This window comes from Zosterops lateralis (genome assembly GCF_965231275.1).
Source record: "Zosterops lateralis genome assembly, chromosome: 6".
NCBI lineage: Eukaryota > Metazoa > Chordata > Aves > Passeriformes > Zosteropidae > Zosterops > Zosterops lateralis.
In genome coordinates, this window is record NC_139761.1 from 29326673 (window position 1) to 29339821 (window position 13149).

Consider the following 13149-nt stretch of genomic DNA (forward strand, 5'->3'; position numbering starts at 1 on the left):
CATGTCTAATTAGCTAACTTGGGAAACTACATCTGAGTAACTGAGTTCCGTTTCTTCTGATGGTTTTAAATAGCTTTCAAACACCTGAGCAGTTGAAATACTTTTTTTGACCACGGATTGCTCTTTTCCTTGCTTTTCCATCCATTTTTATGAAGAGACAGTATATTAGGATTTTTTTATATTAGTGACTTACACCACCTTCTGTACACAGATAATAACTTTTTTTATATACCAGTTTGCTTACATTCCAGTATATACTGTTAATATTGTCTATTGCCTGACCTCTGAAAGGAAAAATAATAACAAGGCAAACCTGTCATTTTTGCCTGAAGTCGATAAGGCCATGTAACTTGCAGCACCTTCAATTCACAAGCTCAATTTGCAACCACTTGCTCTCAACTTTGAGAGGAAGAAATAATGACACGTTCTAGGCACTTCATTTCAAAATTCACTCACAAAATTATTGACAAGAATTTTGCACAGAATATCTTTGATGCTTGACCCTTGTGAGCTGTTTACATGAAAAATGCACTTACTTCTATATTGACAATAGTGGAGTGTAATTCTATCCCAAACATGTAGCAATTGCTTCAGCACTTCTGGTTTTGATGTGGTAACAGAAATAGGGACAATTTTTCTCAAATTGCAATCACTTCAGTCATAATAAAATCTCACGGAGTACTGTTTGCTTTCAGTACTTTCATTAGGCTGGCCAGGGCTGTTATTAAGGTAGCTACACATAAATGTTATATTAGCACTTAGCAGGAGCACAGTATTCTCCTCTAGGAGATGAATTCTAACCTTGTCAATATAATTCTGCTCAGAGTGCTGTAAAACAGTTTGAAAAGATGAAATACTGGAGCTTCGGACTGAGGGAAAAAAAAAAGTCATGCTCATTCAGGCTTAAAGGCCATTTTGCTGGCCCAAGGTGCTGAGGTACTGGTTAGAAAAAAATAGTCTAAAGAAGCTCTCTCAGGTCACATCAAGCACTAAGACAAACTTTTCTACTTCCCTGTACTTGTCTTAGGTTGTTAAATCAATTACTCACTATTTCTGCTTGCCTTCAGCTGCCATTTAGAATATGAAGAACTACATGAAAATTAAGGCCAGGAGAAAGTACATTTCCAAATTTAACAAATGAGAATCATTCTGTGTGAAAGACTACTCATGGTGCACCTGTACGGTACCATAACACTCATAACCTTTAACTTTAGAGTTTGCACAAAGCACAAATGATAGAGCTACTGGGGACTAATAATCTTTCATCAGTGGCTACAGAATCTTATAGAAATACTTCTAACAGTGACCTCTTCGGACTTATTTTCAAGAAATCACTGACATTTGTGTTACACTTGGATGCTACATTTATGAGTTACCTTTCAGAAATGTACAATTTTCTTGAAGAACTGAATGTCTTTATGATAGCCTGTCTAGTAAGTGAAGATGAATATATATACGGTCTGTTAAGAAATTATATGGTGCTAAAACAATATAAGTAAGTACTAAGAGTGAAAATGAAGAGGAATTATTTTATTGGCTACATTGTTTTTACAATTAATTTCGGCACTCTCATCAGCAAGATTATTCACTTTGGCAGACAGCTGGGTACTATGAATAAAAATATGTTTTTAGAGTTCTTGCCCAAGAATACTGTTGTAGACTGTTCTATAAAGGAGAACAGGCTTTGGTCTAATCTTTCTTCTACAGCTTCAGAGTCCTGATCAGAAAAAAATGAGACAGAAGAGTATATAGCTTGGGTTATAACTTTTGAAAAAGAATTATCAATTAAATCTTGGGAAGCTCTAAAATTCTTGTTGAGAGGCAAGAAATCTGTTGGAGCAAACACAGTTGAAAGCAGTAATTCCTCAAAAGTATGCATTACCTGAATTTTACAAATCTTCATGGATTTCATTAATCTGTAGGTGTAGTTGTCATTTAAAGATATTTGCCCTTTAACTCTTTTTTCCTAGCTATCAGTTTCCAGATGATTTTCATTTAATGGGAAAAGCACGTTGAAGTTTCTAACTTTCACTTGTTAGACTTTCAAGGAACAAATACTACAAGGTAGCTCTGCACCTTGTAGTTTATAAGAGAAGTTTGAATGTCACAGGGGAAAATAAGATCTAAAGGTTCAATGACTGACTGTTGAGATTATATGGAGAAAGATGCTACTTATGTGCTATACTTTTACATGATCTAATTTAAAGAGGGCTCGAGAAGGACATCAGGTAACAGGTTCTGCATGCAGGAGACACTTCTGAACAAAAGTGGTTCTACAACAATGACTTTTTTCAGGAATGGATGCAAACTGAATCATCTCAGAGACCGCACTATGACAGAGTTCCAATTCTGTTGTGCTAGGAAATGGTAGATCCCAAAACATTGGGCAGAGATTTTGTAAGACAAGTGATTTAGATCTAACTGAATCTCACATTAGACTGTCCTCAAAACATGTTTCATAATATCTTCCCTTTGCCAACAGGATCATCTGCTGCTTAATTTATCAAAGATGTAAAAGATTGAGATCCAGAAAATTTGAAAAAGGAAGCCGAAAGGCAGATTTTTCCAAATACAGGCATTGTATCTATATAATTCCATATATGCATTGTATCTATATCATGCCATATCCAGAGAAGGACTACAAACATTTTTTTAATATATTGCTTTAAAAAAACCCCACAACTCAACAAAGGGTTTTTCCCACTTTGAAGAAAATACTGATACTCTTCTGGAGATACAATGCATGTTTCAATAACTCACAGGAGAAACCAAAGGTACAAAGTACATTTTAGGATGACTGAGAAAGTGACTCTTTACTTCTATTGTAAACACTGAGGAAACTGCCATGCTAAGCTAAGCAACATGGAAAGCCTTCATGGACTGGTTAATAAAGAATCACAGAAGCTGACAGTAGTTAAGAAAACAAGTAAAGAAAGAAAACAAAGTGGGTAACCATGCCACTGTAAAAATTCACAGTTCACCAGAATCTTGAGTAAGATAAACTCTGGATCTCTCAACTGAAAAAGGGCATACTAGATCCAAAATATATTCAGAGGAGAACAAGTATGATCAAAAGCTCTGGAGGGTCTGATTGGAAATGTTCTGTAGCCTCCTTAATGAGAAGACAGAGGCTTACAAAGTCATACATGACATAAAGAGAGTGGATAGGGATAAGAACTGATTTTGCACACTTGTCTTTCTGTACGAAGAGCTATGGACCATCAAATGACATTAGTCAGAGCATGGTTTCAAAACCAATGATGGTGGCTGACACCTACAACCCCTTGATAGAGAATGCTCTGGTCGAAAGACCTCTACAGGGATTCAGGGGGAGCCTGAACTAGTTCTTTGAACATAGATTCAGTGGACATTATAAAATTCCCAGATTATTTTTATTTATATAAGTTACTAATTTATATAAATATTATGATTTATATTACAACATTGATTGGATAAATTTAAATATGAATTAAAATAGTTTGAGGTTAGGAGAATCTAAGAGTAGATTTATGCTTTTACTGGTTTTACTATTCACTTCTGCTTAGGGCTACTGTTTGGAGTCAAAATACCAAGCAAGGTCTACACCATTATGGTTATTGTTAAGTTCTTAAATAAGCATTTGTGCTGATACTAGTGGTGTATTTAGTAAAAAAATGGGACTTCTTGTATGGACTCAGATTTTTCACAATTGGTCCCTTCCAACATGATTCTAAAGGAATTTTACGTTCATCTGTGATATTCCAGACTGATTTTATAGATGAATTGTGAACACTGAGTCAAGTAGATGAGTGCAGATAACAGCTTTAGGAGCCTAAGCTTCTTCAGCAGAGCTACTGGCATCAGAATATAGGGCTGGAAGAAGTGAAAGTTCAATGTGGTTACTCCTTCTGAGGAAAAAAAGGTTCCTCTTCTTTTTCCAAAAGGAGAATCACATACAGACCTGTAATACTACTTTTAGAGGGACATACGTATCTTCATTTCTGCCTTAACTGATAGAGACAGCATGGACAACTAAAACACAACAGTCCCAGACAGTGCCAAGCAGGAGGTTTGTCTGCCTTAGGCACCTGCCACAGGAACAGGGCTTTGGAGCTGCCTTACACTGGAGCCACCCAGGTAGACTGCTCCTTGCTAACCCCACTAAAGAGGTTCTGTGATGGATGCTCAATCCAAATCTGCAAAAGTGTAAGGGTGTTTGGTTAGAAATAGAAAGGGTCAAAAGGCTTGACTGAATACTTGTTGCAGGCCGCAGGATTACAGTTATTGAGCAACATACAATTCAGTAAAGCATCTAATAAAGAAAAACGAGAATGGGAACATCCTGTACTTTGTGTTTGTACCTAAACTGAAGTGAAAAGGCAGCTTGGTAGAGAGATTACTTAGCTAACACTTTTATCAATGGGTTTACTTCAGAAATAGCTCTTTCATATCCCAAGAAGCAAGGTGAACAACAGAGGTTGTTCAGTGGGTTTCTAAACTTGTAATTAACCCTACACTAAAGCAAAAGTGTTATCTGAACTGGTGCATGCATATTACTCTCCTGAGCTTTGCACTGATATGAGAAATTATCACACTGGTTCACAGTATTACTAAATCCTTGTGTTTTCTGTGCCTCAGTTCTTAGTAAAGATTCACCCAATTTTCATTGTGCATATTGAGAGAGCCACAAAATACTCTCATGCTAATGAATGCCTGATGGATTCACAATACTGCTAAAAACCAACCAGAATCCAATAGAATGAGCAGAGTTAAAGGGAAAACACTGGGCTGTAAGTGTTGTAAACTTACACAGAGTTTTGTTTTAAAGGTGCTAATCTTATAAATATAATTTTTTTTGTAATTAAAAAATAATCCAAGGCAGAACTATAAAAATTCCAATAAAAACAAAGGAATAATGAGTTAAAGAAGAACCTATCTTCAATCCATTGTATAAGTATTTAACTATTTTGCTTAATTAAACTGAAAAAGGTACACATTTTGGCCTTTATTGTATAAATTTGTTTGACTATCCTCCCTTTGTTCTAAATGAGAAATATTCTTTTTATTGTGTTAGTAAGGACTAAGGCCTATCTGTCTCTCAGCTGAATATGGAATCAGGCTATAAGAGACAGAGAATAATGCATAATTGCTATCTCTACAAAGAAGTGACTTGGAGAACAAAAAGAAAGATACTGTGATGTTACTTTTAGAAGCTGAGTTTATGAAAACCTTATATGGTATGCATTATTACACCATTACAGTGGCAAGATTAACATGCCTTTAAATAATACATTTAAAATTTCTTTTACACTGCCTACATTAAACAGAGTGCATCAAACTCCTGAGATCCAGTTTAAGCTTTGCTAGAGTCTCTTACAACAATAGGTTTATGACTTAAAAAAGTAAAGATTCCACTAGGAAAACTGAATAAGAATAAAAATGTCAGTTCCTAAAGAAAGTAGGATAGAAGCAATTCTTTTCAACATCTTAGTTTGTCTAATAAATAGGCCACATGCATTCCTGGTATATTGCATCTGAATTCAAATAATGAATACCACAGTGTTTTATAACAAAAAAATTGCTAAGAATGTTCCTTTTGGAAAGCTTACAAAAGTAGGAAAGTCAGAAATTTAGTATTTCTTTCTGAAATAAAACAAATTATTTGGTGCATGTCAAAAAGACATTAACATTAAATTGGCAGACTAAAAATGAAATCTTATAAACTGAATATTTGTTATAGAATAAATACTGTAAATATGAAAAGAAACAAGTTCTTCAGAAATTTTAGTTCTCCCTACTCACACCTCAACATGTTGGACAAAGCTAGAGCAGTTCAGTAACCACTGTGTCATGTAGAAATTATTTTGTACAATGTCAACTGGGAAAATGAGCCTGTACTTTGGTGTTACTGAACCATGGAAATCTGGAGGAAACAAAGTGGTTCTTTATTTTTTTTTAGCAGCATCTGATAGCACGTTTTTCAGAGTAATTTCTTTTTTGTGCAGTCGTTAGCTATCTTTAAAAAACAGAAACATGAAAAAGGGAAAGCAGATACAGGGGAACAAATATGAGTATAGAAATTCAGAGATAGCACTATTTCTCAGGATGCTTTCAATCAATTTTTGTAATTTAAATGGACTTCTAATTAATGTATTTTTTGATATAATGATGATAATTCCACCTCCTCATATTAGAAAAAAATACAAATTAAATTTTCACCTCAACAATTGTGAAAAATTGTGAAAAAATACGCATGTAGCTACAGTAATGATGCAAGTTAATAGTTAGATACAAAGTTGGTTGGCAATTAACATGCCAAGCTTAACTTTTCTCAAACATGCATTTTGCAGGAGGATGAATTTACTATATCCCAAATTATTTTAGTGAGAGTATAGGAAATTTGAAATCTATACAATATATTGATGGCCACTATTAGGATTAGCCAAGGTGATGGGCTAAAATTTTATGGTAGTCAACCAAGTACGTCAGAAGAAACTACCAGAAAAATTAAGTAACAAAACTCTTAGGACACAAACCCCACAATAAATATACAGTAAATTTGACTTCTAAGTTGAGACAGCTTTCTGGTGCATAAAGAATATGTTGAAATCCTTGCAGAATCAAAAATTTCATGATGAATGGTCTCTGAATAGTGCCACTGGAAGAACAGGTAAGCATTACATTAAAAAAGTGAAGCAAATATAGAACTCATGAAAATAAAGAGTTCATAAGAAACCAATAACTTTACATGATCTATAGCTTATATTGCTCAAACAGAATAATTTAACAACTTTCTATTCTATCTTTTACCATGATTGTCAACAGAGGCATAGTAGTGGTATAAATTTTCATCATTTCTGTGTGATAGAAAAAAGGGTTTTGTTGAAATTTAAGACATAACCTTACAAGCTCTCTTTTGATTATATTTAGTACAGAAGGATATAATTTGCTTGTTAATTTTGTTTCTCTTTTCTATTGTTGGATCACTGTGCTTTCATCCTTTTATTTCAAAAACTGAGGAGCTCTGACAGGATCAAAACAAGAGCAATGAGTATCACATTTCTATGAAGACATAATCAGCTTTGAAGAAGTCTCTAGAACAAATAAACAATTGAAAGCCTGAAGAATGTGCACAGAATCTGCAGTAACTAGGCTAACACCTTTGTTTTCTGGACTTATCAACCTGGAAGTTTTCTTGCAAAGGAAGCTCAAAAAATTTCTTGTTAGAATAAATTGAAAGAAAACCAGAAAATGTAAACTGGCCTGCTGAGAGACAGACACAGGCTTCTGCATGCACAGTAATGGAGAAGCATCTCCTACTGAAAGACTGAGACATCCATTTTTGCATCATTCCTCAGGTAAGTATCACAATCTTGTTCTAAACCATTATCTAAAAGCACAGTCTCATCAGCCCCACAGACATCAAGTTTCCAACTACTCAATGAATTTTATACATTTCAATCTCTCTTCCAAATACATTTCATAATTGTATGTGACAACCATGCCACCACCACAGTAAAATAAAGATTTAAAAATGTATAATCAGTTATGGTAAGCACATGACAATATCAAATGGAAAATATACAATACCATTTCCTCTGCATTTTCAGATGGTTATAAATATTAGTTATAGCACTGATTATGTTCAAAGTGAATGTGTCTGGACTGAGAAACTGAAGCTGAGAACAGGACTGCCAGCAGGGCCGCCAAAGGGGCAAAATACCTAAAATGTAGACTTAGACAATTATTATTAATTTTAGAAATGGACATGACTCTAATTTTCCCTCTTAATTATTCCCACTGATGTGTCATGAGACAGATTAAGTCAACTTTTGTTTATTTTAGCTGATTAGGGGAGTGGGGATTTAATTTTTTTTATTTTTATTTTCTTTTAGAGAACTGTTTATGGTTTCAGCAGAATTCTGATACAAATGCTCTGATAGAATATGAATATCTATATTTTTTTTCCTTAATTCAATGAGGTCATTGAAAGGAAGGGTATTTCACTTTTGTGAAGTCCATACAAGCCTTTGGTTGTTTGCTTTACTCTGCAGAAGTAGTCATGCTACCGTGTGTGCTTACCAACCTGACAAACCCTCCTCCTCCTGCATGCAAAGCTCAGCCTTTTCATTCTCACCCTGTGGCATAAAGTATTTGGAACTCCTAAGGTCTGATGTATTTTAGTGCAAGTATACTCACAGAGTTCAAAATGGGAATTTCTGGGTGAAATGTAATGGTCTGTGATATACAGGTCACAATAAATAATCTAATGGTGCCTTCTGGCTGTACAAGCCACTCAAGCTATGAAATCGGTTTTACCCAATACTTCTGCTCAGCCTTTCTACCAGCACTGAAGTGCCTGAACTCTAAAATCCCACACTGAGAAGGCAACCATCTTACTCATTATGGCCTTTAACATCCCTTGCTGATAGTTTTAAATTTTTAAACAGCCCTACCTGTCGAGCTTCCTTTTATGTGTTCTCATAGTTACAGATATAATTTCGGAAGCAAAATATCTAAACACCAAGCATAATAAAAATGAAATGGGTTAAAGCTTATTAGCAGTAGGGAGCAGATGTAGCAAAATTCTGCCAGTTCCCCTACATTTCCTCCCCAGCAGGGATTTTCTGTCAAGCTGTGAGTTAGTTCTATACACTAATCCAGGCTGCTGTGGCTGCAATTGCACCTTCCTATACCTTGCTATTGCAGTAAAAATTCACTTTGATTTTTGATTTCTTCCTTCTTAATAATAATATTTAAAGCAGCTCCTGCAGAGCTAAATGTAAATTCAAGCACGGCATGCTAGATGCTCAAAAGGGCATGAAAATATAAAATTGATAAGAAAATAATTACAGACTGAAAAGCTGTTTTATTTGCTTAAAAAACAGTAACTTTCTCTCAACGAACTAAAGGTCCCTGAGCCAAGACATAACCAGTTAATGACTCAAGTTAAGATCCTTGAAATACCTCTCAAACATAGATCATTCAATATATCAGTTACAATGTGGAAAAAAAAAGATAAGTATTTAAGGAACAAAGTCATAAATTGATAGCAATACAGACTGAAAGCAAATGAAGTCTGCCACATGAAACATGATCACAGACTGTCACTCTGAGGGTTTTTATTCTTCATGTCTAGTGTCAAAAATAAGCACTTAGGAAAAAGAGTTGAACTGAAGTAAGGCTGTTCAAGATGGAAAGATTTCAGTTGAAAATCACTTGCAAGTGTGTACCCAAATGGGACAGAAAATGAGCAAAGTTAATGGTCAAAATCTACTTTGTGGGCATTAAGGATAACAGATTATGACAGAATTTGAATTTTGGATACTGATTGCAGAGACCTTTTCTTTGAAAGTCTGCTTTCTTCTGAACTTTGACAATGAGCTCTGGAATTGATTTTCAAACCAAATAGCTTTCACCTCACATTTCTAATTACATTATCTGTTCATCTGTACATGTATAGCACCACTAGCTACTCTTGTCAAATCTGTAATTAAATTTTGTGGAATGCAAGAAGAAAATTTTGATGATGCAGGATGCAGTTTGAAACCTCTGGTGGCACTACTGAACTTACACTGTCAGGCTCTCCCTTATTGTGGTAGCCACCTTGATTAGCAATATGATATCAAGATGTGAATTCAAAAATCATTTCATGCAATCACAGAATGGCTCAAGTTGGGATCCTGAAGATCATCTAGTTCCATACACCTTTCCATGGGCAGGGACACCTTCCACTAGACCAGGTTGCTCAGCCAGGCCTTGAAGGGACCTCTGGAGACAGAGCATCCACAATTTCCATGGGGAACCTTTGCCAGTCCCTCATCAACCTCACAGAAAAGAATTATTTCCTAATACCAAATCTCAACCCACTCTCTTCCAATCAGAAGCTATTTCTCCAAAGGACCAATGAGAAGTGAACAGGTATCTTATCAGCTGGATGCATTTTTATTTTTCACTGAAAGTGATTATTCACTGCTAGCTGGCATGTGTGTAACTGGGTATTGACCAGGGAGCACTGCTCATTTTTGCTATGCAAGAATTTGAAGAGGTTTCAGAATATGATAGCTCACTTTCACACTGTTTTATGTGCATTTTTGAAAGTGGAGTACAGGAAAGCATAAATTATTTTGGGGTTACATTGACTTTTATGAATAAGAAAATTAAGGGTCTGTTATTAATTTTGAAGCCCATGTGATATCCTTCAGAGAAGAGTAGAAAGAAAAGGAAATGAAATTATTATTATTATGACCAGCACACAGAACCAGAGATATGGATAATCAAGTGCTGAAATTTAGGAAGATCCCTTGGATCATACAATAAAATAGTAAAAAAGTACTTCCACTGGAAGTACGAAGATGTTTTCCTGAGTTAATTTTTTTTTATTTTTTTCCCTTTTGGTTTTTGATAGTAGAAGATCATTAGTGTATCTGAACAGAGACAAGATTCTTAGTTTCAAAAAGCAGAGATGGTATTTTGAGCTCTAATTTTGACTGAAGCTTGACGAAGGAGGACGGGTATGAATTTTTCTAGTTAATTGTGGAGTTTGTCTTCATGATAATTTGCTGAGTCTGCTTGAGGTGTTGAGTCCCAGTCAGCTTCCTCTCCACAGAGCCAGTTGCTTGTCCCACCGCCACAGAAGGATGGGAGGGACAACTGGGAGAGCGAACATGAAAGGACTCTTGGGCTGAGGTAAGGACACTTTTGCAGGTGAAGATACTAAAACTAACAATGCAAAGGCAGTCCTTTACCTCCTCCCACCAGCAGACTGATGCCCAGCCAGCCTCTGGGGAACAGATGCCTTGGAAGACCAAGTTCTCCAATTTTTATGGTTGAGCATGGTGTCACACGGTCTGGGATAACCCCTTGACTATTCCCCAGTCTATTCCCCAGTCTATTCTAGGGGTGCTGACTGGGAAAAAGCCTTGAAAGCCTTGAAAATGTGCAACATTAGCAGATTAGCCACAAATCCAAAACATAGCATCATAGAGGCTCTTATGAAGACCCAGGAAGCCACTGTACACTATTCAATAGTAGGTTTCCTTCCTGGAATGCTTTTCCAGGTCCTGTATAACCACAACAAAGAGGATACTGCCCACAGGGAAGGGCTTTCAGTACATAAGTTTGACTAGTTCCTGAGATCTGAGTTTTCTGATTTTTACAGGGCTCACATTGACAAGATAAATTAAAACACCCTCCCTGGAAAAGACTAAGATCTAGAGTGGCTACTTAGTACTGACTATTCCAACTACTGGAAGCAGTAACTTGGAAGGGATGTTTGTGGTCTGAAAGACATTAACTTGCTACAGTTTTAGGAAGGATGAGTTAGTAAGACTTTGTGTAGGCTGAGGTGGTAATACAGCTCTTCTTTCAGTCCAGATCAATGGGACTACCTCATCTAAAGGAAAACAAAAAAAACTTTGAAGGTGATGAAACCCTCAAATTCTATCCTTCACTGTGGGAATTTAATGTGTCCTACATGTAATTTGGACTACAGTTTAATAGAGAAGTTTCCTGAGTGAAAGTTGGACTTTGATCACTTTTCAACCAAAATGGCATTCATCCCTCTATAATGAGACAGTGACAACATGTACTTGCTTCAGGGATGGAACCGTTAATGGCTTTCACAGTCATCACACATGAGACTTGTGACCAGAGGTCCTGGCCTAAGTGAACAGTGGATGCATAAATGCACTCTTGCTTAGCACAAAAGTGACAGGCTCAAAACAGAATTAATGTTTTCAGCAAAGGAGATGAAGAATCACCCAAAACCTTCTTATAAGGGAACCGCTGCAGGGGAAGATCAGTCAGCCTGGATGAACTAGGCTGTTTACCACCCTGAATAACTTGACATGCATTTCTTCACTCTGTCTACCTGAAAAACAACATTCAAATGCATGGATATATTACCTGTAAATGGCAAATAAGCTAGTGTAAATCAGTTCGTGGAAATCACAGAGTTATGCTGACTTATACCAGTCGAGGATTTGACTGTATCTGTAGATTTCTCCACAAACGATCACAGAAGAAATGCTCTCCTTTCTTATTTTCTACTGCTCATATTTTTGTATATATTCTACAAGTTAAATTCATGCATAATCTTTAGACTATTATGCAATCATATGATTTTTATACACATATATTCCATTTCTAAAAATGGCTTTAGATAAAGTCATGTTCTTTTAGTTGACTGTACTAATTTTTAAACATTATTAAGGCTCTGCTAATGTTACAAATAGAATATCATAATCTTCTTTTAAGAAAAAGTTTAAGTGGCAAACCTTTCACCTCCTATTGTTGCCCAGTGTCAAATGGCAAACTATTTCCAAGGACCTCTGGATTTCCACTATCTGCATTTGACTTGTATTAAATATTCTCATTACAGTTGCTTCAAATGACTAGAAAAGCTTTGACTAATCTGAATGCAAGGGAAATGAAATACACTAGGCACAAGATGAAAGACATACTACCACTGTGCAATTTAATGTACTGTGTGTTCTGAACGTGGGCCATAAAAGAAGCCTGGGTTTATATATCAAACTGTGGAACATTCAAAATAGCATCTAGTAGCAAAATAGATGTTCTAAACTTGATGGGACTAAAAAGAGGAAACAGAAACATGCATATTCTTCCTATTGCATTTTTGATAGGCATAGGTACTGGCTGTCAGCAATGGTTTTCAAAAATTTTTATTTTTCTTCTGGTGATATTAAAAATCATATTAATTAACCTATGTGAGATTTTACTGCAATGTAAATGTAGCAGTGTTCTGTCATTTTACCTTTGTAATACTTGTTTACTTCTACTACTCATATTTTTCATATTTTGCCCAAGAAACTGGTAAAAGGATACCAATTAAATTAATACTATCTATAGTATTATCTATAGGACACAGAATTTACAACACTTTTTGGAAATCTAACAATTGTAGTAAGCAAAGATAAGAACCACTATATATAATAAATCAGACAAAAAAGTGTACCTGAATATTTACTGGCTTAGAAACATCTGTTCAGGATGGTGAAAAAAATACAAATCTTCTCACAGAAATCTGGGAAGTTTTTTTAGTATTCCATTTTAAGTTTTATAGTCATTTTCTCTATAGGCGAAAGAGGATCCCAAACCTTTGTCCAATCCTTTGCAGCAAGAAAAATTTTCAACTTCCACTATTTG

At 35.6% G+C, this 13149-nt stretch overlaps 1 protein-coding gene across 5 annotated transcripts in view; it reads right to left on the reverse strand.

Annotated features, from left to right (window-relative positions):
- DPH6 (diphthamine biosynthesis 6) overlaps positions 1-13149 on the reverse strand; it is a 190021-nt gene that overhangs the window by 37561 nt on the left and 139311 nt on the right. The window lies entirely within an intron of this gene.